General features: G+C 41.1%; 1 protein-coding gene across 4 annotated transcripts in view; it reads right to left on the reverse strand.

The window, feature by feature from the left end:
- The window catches only part of LOC128834119 (C-C chemokine receptor type 6-like), a 143,718-nt gene that overhangs the window by 6,619 nt on the left and 117,266 nt on the right, over window positions 1–19,833 (reverse strand). The window contains exons 1-3 of one of the 4 annotated variants that reach the window (XM_054022630.1): window positions 6,837–6,916; window positions 2,686–2,761; window positions 1,589–1,687 (exon numbers count right to left, since the gene is read on the reverse strand). The exons of 1 other annotated variant lie outside the window; for it this stretch is intronic. The gene's annotated coding sequence lies outside the window, so the exon portion shown is untranslated. Of the gene's footprint in view, window positions 1–1,588; window positions 1,688–2,685; window positions 3,043–6,836; window positions 6,917–19,833 lie in introns of those variants that run through there. 2 more of the 4 variants (XM_054022636.1, XM_054022632.1) reach the window with 2 other exon arrangements.

Genomic DNA, 19,833 nt, shown 5'->3' on the forward strand with positions numbered 1-19,833 from the left:
TTAAGTCTTGAGTAGGCAGTTTCTGTCTCCATCCAGCCATTGTCATTTGTGCACTGTCCAATCTCCATTGTCCCAGCTGATTTTCTTGTTTGCTGTAAGTATCAGCACTCACATGCAGGACAGCTGCTCCTTCCTATGGCTTTACCAAGATGCAGGAGACAGGCTGTACCTGAGTCCTTGCTTATAGTTCAGCCAATGAAGCCCTGAATTAAATAGCTGTAAGACAGAGCTATCTCTGTCAGTTTCTCCCTAGGCGATTTACCTTGCAATTATATATTTAAAACCACAAAAAGAAGAACAGGAGTACTTGTGGCACCTTAGAGACTAACAAATTTATTAGAGCATAAGCTTTCGTGGACTACAGCCCACTTCAGCTTTATGGACTACAGCCCACGAAAGCTTATGCTCTAATAAATTTGTTAGTCTCTAAGGTGCCACAAGTACTCCTGTTCTTCTTTTTGCGGATACAGACTAACACGGCTGTTACTCTGAAACTTGATATTTAAAACCACACACTCTGTCACAATTAAGCAGTGTGAAATCAATTATTTACCACAATAGTTGCTGTAAAATGCATTTAACAACAAATAAGTTGAAAAATCGCATGCAATGTAAATAGAAATAGTTATGGCTCAAAATATTAACAGACCATGCACATCAATTAAAAAAATAACCCATGCCTTAGATTTTGGAATAATCTACAAGTGAGTCTGTTCTCAATTCTCAAACTCCAGGGACCCTAAAGATTAGGTTCAGCTTCTCCCCCCAAGCAAAAAATCAGAAGTGGTGATATAAAAAAGTTCATAACTCAAATGAATTAACAGATTTACTTGAAAAACTCTCATAAATTATACAAAGTAAATTCTGTCAGTTTGATGAGGATATAGAATTTAATCCCCATTTTAAATGGGGTGAATAAGGACTGCAGTATTTAACTCTGAGTCCAAAGACTTGCCACACTTCATGCTGACTGCAATAGGAGCTAATTCAGACCCTATATAAGCAAAAATTTGTTGCCAATAATAATTATTTTGAGAGGCCTCTTAACAGGCATTTGGTTAGTGTGCCTGCTTTTGGCTCTATTTTTCTATAACATATTAAGTAATTATCAGGGGTACGTTTCCATATGGATCCACTAAAAACATAAGTTCTTTAATAGTGCTTCTATATATATACCCACTCACATATAGTCTATACACTATATGTAATACAAACCCAGCAACATGCTTTGTTGTGCCATTTTTCAAGTGCATATACCTCAGTACATTTCATTTCACTATCAACCAATACATGAGTTGTCAAAAGTACTAATAAGATGCAAAGGTAAACAAGTGAATAACCTGGAATTATAACAATATAGACAGAAGAGTCTTATGGGGTGGATAAATGATAAGCCTGGATAAGGAAGATAGATTTCTGAAAGGTAAGAAGATTTCAGATACTTCAATTAAATCAGTAAGTAACCTACAAACATTGCTAAAAATCATCACAGCTCCACTTCTTACACTTTCCAGGTATATGGATTAAACAGATTTGGTCAGACTACCATTCAAATATTTGCATAGCCTTGTTTTATTTTATTACTCACCAATACAGAAAAATGAAGCGTCAGGCAAAGAGGAAGTAGGTATTCTGTTCTGTTGTGCTCACCCTCAACTTCAGTAAAAATGCATTTGAATATTAGGAACTCGAGAAACAAGAAATAGCAGCATTATTATAAGTAATGGTTAAATTCAAATGATCACCACTTCCTCCTAACATGTAACAACAATAATCTGTTGTGCATGTAAGGGCAGAGATTCAACAATAGGCGTATTGTAGATGACAAAACTGGATGTTACTTGTTTAGTCATTAGACACTATTAAAATTTTGATAGTTTTGATTAAATGGTCCTATTAGAATTGGAACCATGGAGAATAGGCTTGTATCTAATTAAATGGTTTCATTTTTAATTAAATAGTTTCATTGTGCTTGGAACATATAATGAATTATGGCCTCTATCCTGCAAACTATTAAGCAAATACTTAACTTTATGCATAGGAGAGTCCAGTTGAAGTCAATGGAGTTACTGGCAGTGTCTATAAAGTTAAACACATCTAAGTGTTTGCAGGATCAGGGCCTACCTTAGTTACTTAACTGAGCAGTAATTATGTTCTGAAGTACACATAAGATCTTACTACATATTGAGTTCTAAATTTTCCAGATGATGTACCTGAATTGTACTCACGCAAAATGTGCACTTGCACAGACAAAACAGGAAAATCTTTGTCGCCTATTTTTGTGCACACTTTTGCTATTTATATATTCATAGCTCAGGCACAATGTTAACATTTGTTCTAATTAGCCTTGGAAGGATTTGATTTTATGTTGTATGAATGCTGGATAATATCCATGTTTATTTCCATGCATTTTATTATTCATTTATGTTAATTCAAATGTTTGCAGTAACAGGAAATTAAACACAAAATAAATCACTCAAATATGAATGATTTACTCAATATCCTAAGTGTAAAATTGTCATAGTTTGTAATATTATTGGATGTCACCAGATGACGCTGTTTCAGTGGGCCTTACAAATTTTGTTTAAATCAAGAGGAGGCTAGAGCTTGGAGAAATACTAGATATTGGGTGTGACACAGTTCTTTTTGGAAGTTGAACATACAGCAATAAAGTTGGTTCCCTACCTGAGTTTCTTTGACTGGAATAATTTTATAGATGCCAGGATGCTGTCTACGGGACATACCCACAGAATCAAACACACTGCATGATGTCAAAACATTAAATAACTGATCACACTATTATGTCAAAAGTCACTAATAATTTACAGTTACTATCCTAGATGTGTTTCTAAGGTTCCCTTCTCCATATGTCAGCCTCAAAGGCCCTGAACGGAATTATGTGATAGAATCCAATCCTTTACTAACATTACTGACACAAGCACATATACTCTCTTATTAGCCCTCAAGTGAAATCTAGTTTTTCCCTACATATCCACACACACATTTTCATTATTACTGATAAAAAATAGGGCTGTCAAGCAATTTAAGAAATTAATCGTGATCAATCACGCTGTTAAACAACAATAGAATACCATTTATTTTAAATATTTTTGGATGGTTACTACATTTTCAAATATATTAATTTCAATTACCACACAGAATACAAAATATACAGTACTCACTTTACATTTATTTTTTATTATAAATGCACTGTAAAAATAAGAAATAGTATTTTTCAGTTCACCTAACAAGTACTGTAGTGCAATCTCTTTATCATGAAAGTTGAACTTAAAAATGTAGAATTATGTACAAGAAAAACTGCATACAAAAACAAAACAATGTAAAACTTTAGAGCCTACAAGTCCACTCAGTCCTACTTCTTGTTCAGCCAATCACTCAGATAAACAAGTTTGTTTACATTTGCAGGAGATAATGCTGCCCTCTTTTTGTTTACAATGTCACCTGAAAGTGAGTACAAGCATTTGCATGGCACTGTTGTAGCCGGTGTCACAAGATATTTATGTGCCAGATGCGATAAAGTTTCATATGTCCCTTAATGCTTCAACCACCATTCCAGAGGACATACAAATGTTTAGCATATCTGGCATGTAAATACCTTGCAACGCCGGCTACAAAAGTGCCATGCAAACGCCTGTTTTCACTTTCAGGTAACACTGTAAATAAGAAGAGGCAGCAGTATCTCCCGTAAATGTAAACAAACTTGTTTGTCTTAGTGATTGGCAGAATAAGAAGTAGGACTGAGTGGACTTGTAGGTTCAAAAGTTTTACACTGTTTTGTTTTTGAGTACAGTTATGTAACAAAAAAAATCTGCATTTGTAAGTTACGCTTTCATGATAAAGAGATTGTACTTCAGTACTTGTATGAAGTGAATTGAAAAGTACTATTTCTTTTGTTTAGCATTTTTACAGTGCATATATTTGTAATCAAAATAATAATATAATGTGAGCACTATGCACTTTGCATTCTTTGTTGTAATTGAAATCAATATTGAAAATGTAGAAAAACATCCAAAAATATTTAATAAATTTCAATTGGTATTCTATTGTTATAAGTGCAATTAATTACAATGCATTTTTTTCATCGCGATTAATTTTTTTTTAGTTAATTGCGTGAATTAACTGCAATTAATTGACAGCCCTAATAAAAAATGTTCTTCAGGTTTTGGTGTGTGAATATGCATATTGAACAAAAAAAGGGGTGAAATTAATTTGTGATTTGACTCAATTGACTTCAATGGAGTCATTTTGGGGATGAATTTAGCTGCTTGTCACTATATTGCCTAACCCAAAGTGCCATTTGGATAGGCCTATGGCAGATTATTAAAGTCATAAAACAGTGGAGAGACTGACCCAGTGTCTAGTGGAGATTGAGGCATGGAAGAGAGAAAGATGTCTGGATTGAGGCTCAGCCAAGACAGAGGTGATGTTGGTAGAAACAACTGGAAAAAATGGCAGAAATTATATCTGCCTCTAAATTCAATTGCCGTTAGTCACCTGAGTTTATAACATATGGCTTTGCTAGGCCAACAGCTGCATTTAGAAAATCGGGTGGGAGCAGTGGTTCCAAAGGTATTTTACCATCTATGCCTGGCCTGACAGGTGTGACCGTATGGAAGCTTGCTCCCACTATCCATGCCTTTGTCACTTTCAGGTTAGATTACTACAGTGCACTTTATATGAGACTACATCTTAAAACAGTTTGTAAGCTGGAACCTGCTGCAGAAGGTGGCTGCTTGGTTTGTAAGTACAGTGTCCTTTAGAAAGCACATAACGCCTGTGCAATGGTATCTGCACTGATTACTTGTGAGCTTACAGGCAGATTTAACGATGCTGGTTTTAACTGATATAGTCCTAAATGATCTAGAGCCAGTCTATCTGAGTGACGGTCTCTCTTCCTATGAAACACTGCCACAGTTGTGGTCAGTAGAGATACTGATGTGAGTTCACCCTTGATATAACAGAGAAGGTGGCTAACAGAATTTCAGAATGGCTCCAGGGCTCTGAAATAGCCTGATTTAGTGACTTTCATGGCATGCGCCAGGGCCCATTTGTTTCACCTGGCCTTTGAAGAGGGTAGATGGAGTGAGATACTGTCCAGTGTCTGATGAGGGATAGTATTTAAGCACATGTTAATGGTGTGTTAAAATGCATGGGCTGAGCATATTGCATTTTTGGTTTGTATGTTTAGATAACTGGCAGGGTTCCCGGAGCTTGTGGATGGGTGCTTTCTACTTATTGCAAACAAAAATAAATTGTAGATACAATAATCTACTCTATATAATGTATTTGTTTTATGATGTATAAAAATGCATTCATCATTAAAATTTCACAATCTTGTAAGTAAATTAGGTCCCCAAAGGCCTGTTTTAACAGCTGTTAAACTTGTTTTATTAAGAACAAATGAAACCTACAGTTATTACAATCAAAAAATTATGCAGCTTGGTTAAAAAAAGCTTTTCCTTAAGATCTTATTTGCTAATACTTTTTCTTTAGATTGTTTATTCTGTTTTGCCGTCTAGTGAATACTTGCATTTCCAAAGGGTCTGATCCAAAACTCACTGAAGTCAATAGAAGTCTTTCAGTAACTTCACTGGGCTTTGGATTGGGCTCATAATGCGGTTTCTGGACTGTTCTGGAGGTATAAATACTAGTTTTATTTCTAATTCTCTTGCTTCTGAAATATCAAACTATAGCATATAACCTCCTGAGTCACTAACAGTTTACATGAAAATAGCATGTGCAAATGTTTTCATAATGCTGATAGAAATTATTTTCTTTCTAATAAATTATTATAAAATATTTTAAAAATCCCTAATAGGAAATTCTGTTGCCTGTTACAAGGCATTTGTAAACTGAGATATAGACAGTTATTTATACCACGTCTTTATTATGGGTGATAGCATGTCTTTGAGGAACTTGCTAAAGAAAAAAGCAGTTTCTATTAATATATAAACTGGTTCCCTTGATTCATAACGATCTTGCTTGCCATATTAAAATTTTGGCCCCAGTCCTGCCATGAGCCACACCCAGGCAGACCCCTGGCTCACAGAATGCGTTGCAGAATATGGGCCTTTAACATTTCTTTCTTGCCATTAGAAAACTTTTGACAACTTTGGGAACGAAAAGGTGATTGTAATTCTTTCAGAGCCGACTTCATTACACAAAGCCAACTCCAGCTCACCTCACTGGTGTGAGTAGTCTGATCAGCTTCAGTGGGATTACTCACATGAGTAAAGTAAGCAGGATATGGTAATGATAATGATTTATATTCTTCTAAACTGGCTACATAACTCAATATATGTGCTAGTTTTTAGTCCAGATGCTCACTTCCAAATGAAGAATTCTGCTGCTAGTAATGGGCTTAATCATCCCTATCAGGTGCTGGCCCACATTCTAAGCATTTACAAAGCAATGGTACAACTACCTTGGGAGGTAATTAAATATTATCATCATCACTGTGCTACAGACAGAAAAACAGTCCCAGAGTAGCTCCATGACTTTCCCAAAGCAACACAAGGAATTGGTGTCAGTGGTGGAGATGAGAAGTCAGAAGATACAGATTTACAATCTGAGCCCTAAGCACATTTAGTTAAAATAAGAGGGATTGTTATTGCCCATTAAGTAGACAGATCAGATGTTCAGCTTGGACACTATACAAAGCATTGCTGATTCTTTTCTATATTCTAATATTCTCTAATTAAAGTGTAGCTTTTGCTTTTAGTCTGTAATAGATACAATTAGTAGCAATAAAAGCAGACTTTGAATATAAAGAATTAACTCCATTTTCATTGGCTAAGGTAGCTAGTCTGACTTACCGCCACTGCACATCTTCTTTTGACCCATTTATTAAGTCCAGACAGCCATTCGAGCAGACACCAGACTTCTTCAAAGTGTTGTAAGGAGAGGGGTTTTTTTTCTTTTTAAGATAGCTTACTAAAAATCTGCATGTTATGCAAATTAAACCCCCACTCAGTCCTATATTTCAGCTCAAAAGGAAACTTACTCTCATTTTGCTAATATGGTTATTGTGGTTTGTCAAATCTCACCACCTGTGAGCTGTCTGCCACCACTAACTGAATAAAGAAAATATAAAAGGTAAGAAAAATACTGTCTATGCAGATGAAACCCACAGGCTTAATCTGGGCTGATCCTGGGGTTTTTTTTGCTACTCTAGGAAAACTTCAGCATGTGTCATCCACTTTGTACCATCCCATGTTTTGAATTCATTTAAATTTAGATTGACATATATTGATTTATAAAATAGATGTACACAAAATGACATCCATCACAGGCTCTGGGCTCCCTGTCATTCCTTAAGAGCACAGAATTTAAATAATACACAGATATATTAGTTTATTATATGTAAGTTAACACTTCATATTGTCACTGTACTTTCTCTCAGATCTATTTTTACCTTTCTCCTCTGCCTATCTCCTTATTGTTTCCCTCGCAAACTTATTTTTCTATAGTGCATAGTTTTTCATCTTTCTCTCTCCTTCTGTCCCACTCCTTCATCTTTCTGTTGTATTCTTTCAGTCTTTTCCTCCCTTTTCTCCATCAATCTCGCTCACATTTTTCTCATCACCCAAGATAGCCCTCCCACCACCTACTTGCTGCCTTTTATTCTCAAATTGCTCAAATTCTCTTTTTTACTCCCAACCTTGACTCTTTCTCTCTCTCTCTCTTTCTTGCTCTCATACACACACATTCTGCTCTTCCCCTTCCAATATCCATCCCTGGCCCTCACAGACACATACTTCTGGAAGGATTGGGGGTTCTTCCTTCTTCAGGGTAGGATCAGCTAGAAGAGGGTATTTCTAACTCCCATGGAAGTGAGAGGGACAGAGTTAGGTCTCCAATGTTAGGGTTTAGCTCAGATTTTAGCTCAATCTACTTGGTCTAGTCTCAAGCCAGGCAGAGAAAACTGAGCCCTCATCAGCTGATCAGCAGGGTTTTTTTCTGGGGATGGAGGAGAAAGGGAGTTGCAGATCTGGGAGAGAGGAGGAGGATGGGGACATGATTGCACATGGGGCGCAAGTGAGGTGGAGGGACTGCATGGTTGACCCCTGTGCTTAGCTCTTGTTCTTAGCTCATGAGATACTTGACATTTTACTCTGATTGCAAAAATCTCATCACATTGTCAATATTCTGTTACCAATGCATGCACCATTTGCCATGGAAGGTAACAAATAAGGCAAGAGCAAACACAGAATGAGTGGGAAAATAGGAAGTGACCTATGTGGCAATGATAAAGAATTACAGAAAGTCTCTCTTTCTTCTACATTGAACAAGGAAGTGTCAAAATGAGGAAAACATTATTATTTCTAAAGCTTTTCTTTCTTAATCTTCTTCACTGTAGAACTTCTGTTTAGAACCTTCTCCAGCTCCCATGCTTCCTGGCTTCCTAAAACAGATTTAAAGAAACAGTACATGTGTCCTCACACTTGTAGTTAACTTTTTAGTAGAGCTGGTGAAAAAATGTTTTATTTTCCCACAAATATTTTTTAGGAAAACAAAATTTTTATCTAACTTGTCAACAGAAAATTTTGATTTTTCACCAGAAATTTGAATACCAAAACATTTCTGCAGAAAAGACAAACAATATGTTATGACAACGTATCAAAATAATTGTTATGGTCAGAACTAATCTGACCAAAGAAAGGAAAATCTGCTGAATTGTCATCTTTAATCTACCTAAGCATGCCTAAATACAGGGGTAGCGGTGTGTCCAGTGAATGAATCTCCATATCATAAATGCTGCAAACTTCAGGCACTAGAAGGGAGTTACATACGAAATAATAATAATAATAATTTCCACATTTTTGATGGTTTAGTCAGAGCATGAACCTTGTGGCAATTTTTTTTTCTCTGTCTGAGTTTAATGCCTCCTTGAAAAAAGCACCCTGGTAGTTTCTCAAAGGTTCTCTTTATTTATATAAACCCCCAATGGTGACATTTCTAGCCAAGCACATTGAATACACTGACCTGATTTCTGCTCAGAGTTATGCTTTCTTTGTATTACTCTGTTTCTACAAGAAAACTGGTTCTTGGAATGCCCCAATTGAGCAGAGGCAGCTAATAGGAAAGTTTTGGAGGTGCTTTAGACCGGGAGTGTAAGAGGCTTTCCTTCCAGGTACAGCTCTGCATGCAATTTCAATATGGCTAGTAATGGAACAGTTCTGGTGACTTGCAATGGATGTGCCATGCTTCTTTTTCTGCCTGAAGCCAGACAGACAGCAGGTTCAGGAAATATCATTACTTCAGTTTCAAGGGAAAAAAGAGCTGCCCACCAAGAAGATGGAGAGAGAGGAGGCCTAGAAGTTTGTAACCACCAGAAGCAAAAGTTCACTCTGGCTTTATACATGGCTGGAGACAGATAAGGATGGGCAGACTGTGACCACCAGAGAGAAGAGGACCAGGAGGAATTCCACACAGCTACAAGTTTCAACACCAGGGCCTCAGTGCGGAAACTGTGGAAGATGCCTCTCAAGATCCGGCTAGACCAAGGGAACAAAGAGGTGTACGGACACACATGTGAATGGCAGCTTGGCCCAACTGGTAAAAAAAAAAAAAAAAAAAAAAATCAAGTTTGCCCACAAAGCGTTCTCCAATTGTCCAAGGAAGATAGATGATCCTTGTTAGGGATTCAATACGCAGAAGAAACAAAAAAACTGTCTGCAATGGGTAGGCAGACAACAGGACAGTGTGGTGACTTCCAGGAGCCAAGACATGCGTTGTCTCTCTGAGATTGGATAGGCGTCTGAAGTCGATGGGCAAGGATCCACTGGGTGATGGTTCGTATCAGCACTGATTATACTGCATCACAGGATATCTCCTAGATACCAGATGACTCAGGGAACTCAGAATCATGCTGAAGGAGAAGAATACCTAATCAATCTTCTCTGAGATCCTTCCTGTCCCACAAGCAAAGAGAAAGCAGATGGTCCTGGAAGTGAACAGCTGGCTAGGTAAGTGGTGTGGAGGGGTTGGTTCTGTGGAACATTGGTTCACCTTCAGTGGGAATAGGGGGCTGTATAGTTTGGATGGGTTCCACCTCAGCAGAAGGGGAACCAATCTCTGTGGGGATAGGCTGGCTAGAATAGTCAGGATGGGGTTAAACTAACAACAAAAGAGGGAAGATGTGAGCACTCATTTAACACAAAATTGAGATGTTGACAACAAAATTAATCAAGGAACCAAAGGATATGATGAGAAGAAGATCTTAAATTACCTACATACCAATGGTAGGAGCCTGGTGACAAACAAGAGGAATTGCTCATTCATGAGCATAAATTTTATCTTGTTGGTATTACTGAAACCTGGTGGGATTATTCACATTATTGGAGTGTTACAGTCAATGGTTGTAATCTATTCAGGAAGGATGGAGTGGGCAAAAGGGGAAGAAGAGTGGCACTGTATGTCAAAAATGGCATTACCTGTTTTCAAATCAATGATAACTCAGTAGATGATGATCTAGAATGCTTATGGATCAACGTCCTAACAGATAACTCACAAAATGGAGTACAGGATATTAGTCTGTGTTTGCTATTAATGTATTTCAACACCAATGGCTTTAATGGGCAGATTTGCCTGAGGAAGAACCAAGGAATTTAGGGCCAGTCATCAACTAACACATTTATCTGAACTCAGATGTTGGCAGTTAAAATGCCTTTCATGTCACTTCTAAGAGTAGGCTGCTGCTGATTTTGTCTGTTATCTTTTGATCTCTAGTGTTTAATGCATGTAGTTTGTTACTGGGGATTAGCAGTTAAATTAATAACTGCTGTTTCCAGAGTTGGTTACAGTAACTCCAAAAAGATACATGAAAATAATGATTCAAAAAAGTAACAAGTTGCACATCACTTATCACTTTGTCTCAGGAGGAGTAGGTAGTGATTGCTTTATATTAATTCTACATTGTACATGGAGTTAAGGGGCCCATTATAATTTAAGATGATCGCTACTCCTGAGAGGTACTTGCTTTGTTTCTTTCAGAATTGCTGGGACTTAACCTCGCCATAATGCTAACACAGATGTAGTCAGGCACACATGAAGATGTGGGTGTGTGGGGAAGAGCTGTACAGCGAGACCGTGGCCACCATGACGTCACTGAAGGGAATCAGGACAAGGGACAGGATTGCCAAGAAAAATAGACAAACATAGCCCAAGTGTTCAAGTAAAGAGATTGCTTTTTAATATCAGGTTTCTAAAAAAGGATCCTTTACTGAAGCCAGTTACTTAAAGTGATAGGATTACATGAAGTTACTGTAATTGGTTCCTTTACTTTATTTCTGTTTCAATATAAATAAAGACTTCGCTATTTAGCAAATTCTCTAGGGCAATTTTTACTGAATGATTTTTTAAAATGTTTATTATTTTGGTAGTGCCCAAAGAGCTAAGTCAGGATCATTGTGTTAGCTGTACGGACACATAAGACAGCAAGGTCGCTGACCTGGTGATCTTACAATTGAAAGTGACAAAGACAGGAAAAGATTGGGCTAAAGAGGAGCAGCAAAGGAGGGAAACATGCTAGACGACAGCTCACACAAGTACGTGACTCAGTGTAATGGGTTAGACTAAAGAGAAGTGAAACAAAGGTTACCTCATGTTCAGAGCAGCAGCTCAGCACTATCATCAGAGGTAATCAACATGCTGAAGATTCACATTTTTTGCAGAGATCTGAGGCAACTGTCTATTAATCTGGGTAATTATGTGGCTCCCGTCACCGTGGCATTTGAGCACCTCACAAGTATTTAAAAATAGAAATAATAGGAACAATCTTTCCTTTTATCTTTCTCAGCCTGGGGGATAAATCTTTCCCCCTCCCCACATTATTTGTGTGTGTCTATACCTTTCTGTCTGTACATGGAGAAAAGCCAAATAGAAGAGATGAGCTTTGCCTTTTATTGTGAATGGTTGAATTTCTTGTGGGAGAGAATTCCATAGTCTAGGTCCAACTCCTGTGAAAGTTCTGTCTCCTCCTCCTACAAGCCTTCCTCTTGGTTATCATTGCTTCAGTGGAACATAGCTCTCATGGGAGATCCTGGAGGGAGAGGCACTCTCTCAGATAGCTGGGTCCAATCCCATATATCAGGACAGAAACCATGAATTGGTTTTTGTTTGCAATGGCGATCCAGTGCAGAGAGTAGAGCACCAGGTAAAGTGTTCATGACAATCTGTGTTGCTAAGCAGATGGACTTCTGCTTTTTGTACCCATGGGAGCTCATTCAAAGTACATGGTTTTGTTTCTAGATATAAGTTGCAGTAATCAAGCCTGGATGTCACACATTTGTGAATCACTGTGGGCCAGTCTGACCCTCAGATATTCCTGTACAGAGTGATTCTGATTCGGGGACGCATCACATACTTGGTGCAAATTACTGCGCTTTTATTTCATGCTAACTCAAGTCATCGCTCTACATTCTATTCTGAATCACATATCACACAACTTGAACCATATATATCACAAACTAGATTGGATACAAAATAGATTGGTTAAATTAAGCAACTAGTTAAATCTAAGCAACTGGCTACTGATTCAGATATGTTGGTGATCATTCTACAGTGCATCAGGCTGTGAAGGGATGGAGAAGTCTAAGAAAGATATAGGACTGGGGTTCAATGGAGAGATGCAACCCAAAATTCCGATGCCTATCCAAAATGTATCTGAATCGCTTGGGTTTGCAAAACTGGCTTAAAATATCATGAAAATAGGATTTCTCATGCATTTCAGAGCTGATGGATCCTGTTCTGGCTCAAACATACAACCACAGAACAAAAAACTAACAAAAAAGAATGACAAATATTTTAATATAAACTTTATTGCACCTCTAATATATAGTTTGGTTTGAATTTTGGGCAGAAGTTTGGGGAGACTGGAGAGTGTTTGTCCTTATTGTATCTAAATCAAATAATTAATCATTAATACCAATCCAGCCCTTTAATGCTAAACCTTAAGTAATATATTAAAGCGCATAACAAATAACATTTACTGAATATACAAGAACTGAACTCATTATACTAGGTACTATATCTGATACATCAGCTGTTAACCCAGAGAGATCTGTTTAGAGAACACCATTCATGTAAACAGAGCAATATATCATTTGGGAGTCCTCAGAAAGGGAAGAGGATTCAAGGGCGATAAAACCAATTATGTCTTGATGGAAAGCAGTATTCTGTACAAACACTGTATTAGCAAAGGGACAGCTTCCTCTAGCACTTCTCCTTATTCTAAACCACATTTGGCTCAAAGAAAATAGCAGTTTTATTACTTCACTATAATCCACAGTGGAATGCTAAATCCCATTTTGTATTTTAAAATTCTGTAGTCAATTTAATCAAGGCACTAGACACTCTGGCCCTGATCATGTAAAACACTTTAAGCAGGTGCTTAAAGCTAAGATAAGCCTGTGAATATTAGCCTCACTGATTCCACTGGGACTACTCACATGTTTAAAGTTAAGCAGATGCTTAAGTGCTTTGCTAGATCAGGGTTTTGATGCTTGTTAAAAGCTGGACTGACAGTCCTGAAGACTAAAATTCCCTGTATATTAGCTTCTAGATTATGCAACACTTGCTTCCATCAGTGAACATGTTTTCACGCAAGCAGTCCCTTTGAAGCCAATGGGGCTGTTCAGGGGAGTACGTTCTCACTAATGAGAAGAAAGATGGCACAGATAAAGCACAGGCAGGATTCCCCAGGCTGCTCCCATCAGTGTATCTCAGTCTTGATCTGGAGGAATAAATTCTCTCTGTAAGGTCTGGTCTACACTAGGAGGTTATGTTGAATTTAGCAGCATTAACTCGAATTAACCCTGCACCCGACCACACAATGAAGCTATTTATTTCGACATAGAGGTCTCTTTAAATCAATTTCTGTACTCCTCCCCGACGAGGGGAGTAGCGCTAAATTCGACATGTCCATGTCGAATTAGGGTTAGTGTGGACGGAATTCGACGCTAATAGCTCCGGGAGCTATCCCACAATGCACCACTCTGTTGACACTCTGGACAGCAGTCCGAGCTCGAATGCTCTGACCAGCCACACAGGAAAAGCCCCGGGAAAATTTGAATTCCTTTTCCTGTCTGGCCAGTTTGAATCTCATTTCCTGTTTGGACATCGTGGCGAGCTCAGCAGCACTGGCAACGATGCAGAGCTCTCCAGTAGAGGTGACCATGCAATTGCAGAATAGAAAGAGGGCCCCAGCATGGACTGATCGGGAAGTCTTGGATCTGATCACTGTGTGGGGTGATGAGTCCGTGCTTTTGGAGCTGCGATCGAAAAGACGGAATGCAAAGATCTACGAGATCTCAAAAGCCATGATGGAGAGAAGATACAGCCGGGATGCAATGCAGTGCTTCGTGAAAATCAAGGATCTGAGAGAAGCGTACCAGAAAACCAAAGAGTCAAACGGACGCTCCGGATCCCAGCCCCAGACATGCCGTTTCTACGAGGCACTGCATTCCATTCTAGGTGCGGCCGCCACCACTACCTCACCACTGTCCGTGGACTCTGACGATGGGGTATTGTCGACGGCCGCTTCCTCGGAGATGTTCGCAGACGGGGAAGATGAGGAGGACGAGGCAGTCGACAGCGCTTTCAATGCTGATTTCCCCAACAGCCAGGATCTCTTCATCACCCTCACGGAGATCCCCTACCAACCCTCCAAAGGCGGTAACCCGGACTGTGAATCAGGGGAAGGATCAGTAGGTAAGTGTTTTAAACATTTATTTTGAATAGAATAGGCATTGTATGTTAGCAATGGGTTTTTAATGATTAGTTTGCCCTAGGCACTTTACTTTTTAGTCGTTGCCAGTGCAGCTACTGGAAAAGTCTGTTAACATGTCTGGGGATAGAGCAGAAATCCTCCTGGGACATCTCCACGAAGCTCTCCTGGAGGTAATGTGAAAGCCTTTGCATCAGGTTCCTGGGGAAAGCGGCCTTATTGCCTCCTCCATGGTAGGAAACTTTTCTGCGCCAGGCTAGCAGCAAGTACTCCAGTATCATGGCGGCGTATGGCCCTGGTGTTTGCTGGCATTCACTCAGCATGCGGTCTTTCTATGTCTCCATAATCCTCATCAGAGTGATATCACTCATGGTGACCTGCTTTGAATTAAGGGAATTTTAGTATGGGGACTGATTGCCTGTTCCTTTAAATAACTGTAACCAGCGGTTTACAGCCACACGGTGGGGGCGGGGAGGCGAACCGTTCCTGCTGAGCGGTTTGCCGGCAGCATGGAGTGATCTTTCCCCAGGACAGCCGCGACGGGGCTGGGACAGGGGCAGAGTTCATGCTGGCTGGATCGCCGGCAGCAGGAACTGGCCAATGCTAGGAGCATTGCTTGGAACGTGAAAGGAGGGCACTGCTGTAAATTAAGCTTTGAGCAGCCAAAAGTCTATGGCTTACCATGGCCGCCTGCTAGCCGAATTCTGTTGTCCGGCCCCCTTGTGTGATCTGTACAGCAAGACCCCAGGCACTCAATGTGAAGACAGAAAATTCGACCTTGTACTGAGTGCACATGTGATAGGTACTGTGCATGGTCTTGTTCACAGAGAAAGACTATATTCATTGTTCGCAAAAATGTATCTTTTTGAGGAATTCACTCCCTTTCTCCCATCCCACAGCTGCGAGTGTCTCCTGAGCTACCCCGGCATCCCCCTCCCAGAGGCTGGCGCAGATCAGGCGGCAAAAGAAAAGGACATGGGACGAGATGTTCTCAGAACTTATGGTCTGTTCCTGAGCCGAGGCGGCACAGCAGACCCAGTGGAGGGAGAACATGTCGCAATACCAGCCATCACACAGCGAACGGGAGGACAGGTGGCGGCAGGAAGACCAGCAGGCAACTCAAACGCTGCTTGGACTAATGAGGGAGCAAACGGACATGCTCCGGTGCCTTGTAGATGTTCTGCCGAACCGGAGGCAGGAGGACAGAGCCGCGCTGCATTCTATTGCTAACCACCCTCCCCCGCCACAAAGTCCCATCCCCCCCTCACCCAAAGTCCCAAGAAGGAGGGGCGGCAGGGACCGTGAAAACAGTCACTCCACCCCTGCAGACTGCTCAAGTAACAGAAGGCTCTCATTCCCAAAGATTTGATACGTCCTTTCCTTCCCTCCAAATGCACCTCACCCAAGCACCCATCCCAGTTTCATCCCCTAACTTGTTCTTAATAAAAAATACATTTCTGTTAATTATTGTTTTCGTCATGTTCTTTTAGAGGACAGTGTGTTTGAAGGGGGGAAGGGGGTTGGTAATTGGAGAGGACAGTCACCTTTACCAGGGTACAGACACGGGGGCAGGTTCAACAGAAGGTCACACACGCATTGCAGTCACTAGGCACCCTGGTAAGTCTGGGAGGTGGTTTTCATGTTCTGTGTGTGGGGGGCTATGTGAGTTTGTGGCGGGGGAGGGCAGTTACAGATCTTATGCAGCGGTCCTTAGACTGGATGACAGAGCCACGCAGCAGGGGATCTGTAACCGCCCTCCCCTGCCATAAAGTCACATAGCCCCCACACACAGAGTCCCAAAAAGGAGGGGTGGCAGGCTCTGTTGAAACAACCAGTCCACCACTGCGGACCGCTCTAGGGGCAGGACCCTGTCATTCCTCCAGTTTAGAAGCGTCCTTTCCATTACTACACCCGCTCCCCACCACAGTCTGCGTCCCAGTTTCAACCCTTTACCGCAAAATCCTTAATAAAGAAAACGGTGTTAATGAACAAAGTTTCATTTATTTATTTTTAAAGGTGTGTTGGAAGGGGGGGGGAAGAGGGTTGGTAACTGGAGAGGATAGTCAACATTAACTGGGTAAAGAAACGGGGGCAGGTTCAGCTTCTGTTTAAACAAACTTAATAGTCACAGGTTACCCTGCTCACTCTGGAACCTAGCTTTCAAAGCTTCCCGATGCACAGTGCGTCCCGCTGGGCTCTTCTAATCGCCCGGCTGTCTGGCTGGGCGTAATCAGCAGCCAGGCGATTTTCCTCAACCTCCCACCCCGCCATAAACGTCTCCCCCTTGCTCTCACAGAGATTGTGGAGCACAGCAAGCTGCAATAACAATGGGGATATTGGTTTCGCTGAGATCAGATCAAGTCAGTAAGCTTCTCCATTGCCCCTTGAGACGTCCAAAAGCACACTCCACCACCATTTTGCACTTGCTCAGCTGGTAGTTGAAGAGTTCTTTTTCACTGTCCAGGGCGCCTGTATAGGGCTTCATGAGCCAGGGCATTAGCGGGTAGGCTGGGTCCCCGAGGATCACTATAGGCATCTCCAGATCCCCAACAGTTATTTTGTGGTCCGGGAAGTAAATACCTTCCTGCAGCCGTCTAAACAGACCAGAGTTCCTGAAAACGTGAGCGTCATGAACCTTGCCCGGCCATCCGATGTTGATGTTGGTAAAACGTCCCCTATGGTCCAACAGTGCTTGCAGCACCATTGAAAAGTAGCCCTTTCGGTTAATGTACTGGCTGGCCTGGTGGTCCGGTCCCAGCATAGGGATGTGAGTTCCATCTATAGCCCCACCGCAGTCTGGGAATCCCATCGCAGCGAAGCCATCTATGATCACCCGCACGTTTCCCAGGGTCACTACCTTTGAGAGCAGTAGCTCAACGATTGTGTTGGCTACTTGCATCACAGCAACCCCCATGGTAGATTTGCCCACTCCAAATTGATTCGCGACTGACCGGTAGCTGTCTGGCATTGCAAGCTTCCAGAGGGCTATGGCCACTCGCTTCTGGACAGTCAGGGCTGCTCGCATCCGGGTGTCCTTGCACTTCAGGGCAGGGGACAGCAACTCACAAAGTTCAAGGAAAGTTCCCTTATGCATACGAAAGTTTCGCAGCCACTGTGATTCATCCCAGACCTGCAGCACTATGCGGTCCCACCAGTCCATGCTTGTTTCCTGGGCCCAGAATTGCCGTTCCACAGCATCAACATGACCCATTGCCACCATGATGTCCATGGCGCGGGGTCCCGTGCTTTGTGAGAGGTCTGTGCCCCTCTCAGACTTAATGTCCTCACCGCGCTGCCGTAACCTCCTCTCCCAATTTCTCAGCATCTGCCTCTGAAAAAGGTGGATGATAAGGCGCGAGGTGTTGACAACGGCCATAACTGCAGCGATGATCGCAGCGGGCTCCATGCTCGCGACGCTGTGGCGTCCGTGCTGTCAATCACCAGAAAAGTGTGCGAACTGATTGCCTGCCGGCGCTTTCACGGAGGGAGGGCGAGAGTGAGGGTTGAATGACGACAGTTACCCAAAACCACCCTCGACACATTTTTTGCCCCAGCAGGCATTGGGGGCTCGACCCAATGGGCAGCAGGGACTGCGGGAACTGTGGGATAGCTACCCACAGTGCACCGCTTCCAATGTCGACGCTTGCCCCGTTAGTGTGGACTCACAAAGTCGAATTACTGTCCTTAGTGTGGATACACACGTTCGACTTTGTGATATCGGTTCCACAAATTCGCTTTAAGTAAAATCGAACTACTCTCGTAGTGTAGACATACCCTAAGAGAGTAATGCATTCTCTATGCATATTCACTCCTGCTCCTTTCTGCTGAGACAGGTGCCTGGATAACTGGGAAAGCTCATTCATCAAGAACGAATTTCTTCCTACACTCTGCTGAACGAATGTTCTGTTTCTTTAAACATAAAGATTGATATTCATGGAGTCATTTTGTTTGGACAATTCTTGACCTCACTGGCCTATTAATCCAATTAAAGGTGGATTGTCATGAAGGTCCATTTGTCATGAAGGTCACAAATGGTGCATTGCTTCTGCTCTCTGTCTGGATTACACAATGGTAACCAGGAAGCATCCAGTAATTTAGTATTTATTTTCATTCTACTCTATCTGGGTACTTGAATGGCCCTCCTCATTTGACTCTTGTTTTAAAGTTTTGATATTTTTAAAATGGGCAGTTTCTACAAATGAAACATGAAACTTAACTGAATTGCAGAGGCACGTGGTGAGAAAATGTTGGATAAACTTAATCTAAATGTCAAATGTGACAAACTGGCATTCACCCCGGTGTCCCAGTTAACTGTGTTGCAGAATTACTGTTACAGGAGTTCAGTTTCGTCTTTACTGTGGCCCAAGTGCTGCACTCAGTTACCCAGCTGCAAAGCCTGATAAACAGCACTGAAATCAAAGGAATGAGCCTGGACTGAGAGCCGTGTAACTATAGAATTTGTAGAATTTGTCTGAGTAATTAATCCAAACTACTATATATTACAGTATACTATAATATCAGTAAGTAACGTGTCATTTCAGTACTCTTATACCCTTTTCTGGATCAGCTGGATCATTTGTTTACCCAGATAAAATCCCTGATGCACGAGATTGTCCAAGTTCTCAGAATAAGTGTATGAGAGAGTCTAGCTCCCCATTCTAATAATAATCATCTTGTGAGGAATCCATCTACAATACACCATGCAGACAACCGAGGGACAACCCTCTTCGCCAAAATTAAATAAATAAAAATTGAAGATTTGGGGTCAGTTTGGATAAACACCAAAAAGTTTATGGACCAAATCTTCAGCAAGTATAAATTGACATAGCTCCATTCATTTCAATATTAACCAAAACTTCTCCTTACCTCTTGTGTCTGCAAAACTGCACTGGAAATCCCGTGGGACCAGATTCCTCCGTGTCATTTTGGTGCTTCCTATTCCTACACAAGCATGAATACGGAAGGTCAGGAGGGCTCTATAAAAATGAAGCGTTGGTGGAAAACAGGGTAAGTCTGGCACTACAAGCTTCACAAAGCAAGTGTGGGGGAAAACTTGTTTCTCCTTCGTGTTTGTGCAGGTTTTC

The sequence above is a fragment of the Malaclemys terrapin genome, chromosome 3 (assembly GCF_027887155.1).
Source record: "Malaclemys terrapin pileata isolate rMalTer1 chromosome 3, rMalTer1.hap1, whole genome shotgun sequence".
Lineage (NCBI taxonomy): Eukaryota > Metazoa > Chordata > Testudines > Emydidae > Malaclemys > Malaclemys terrapin.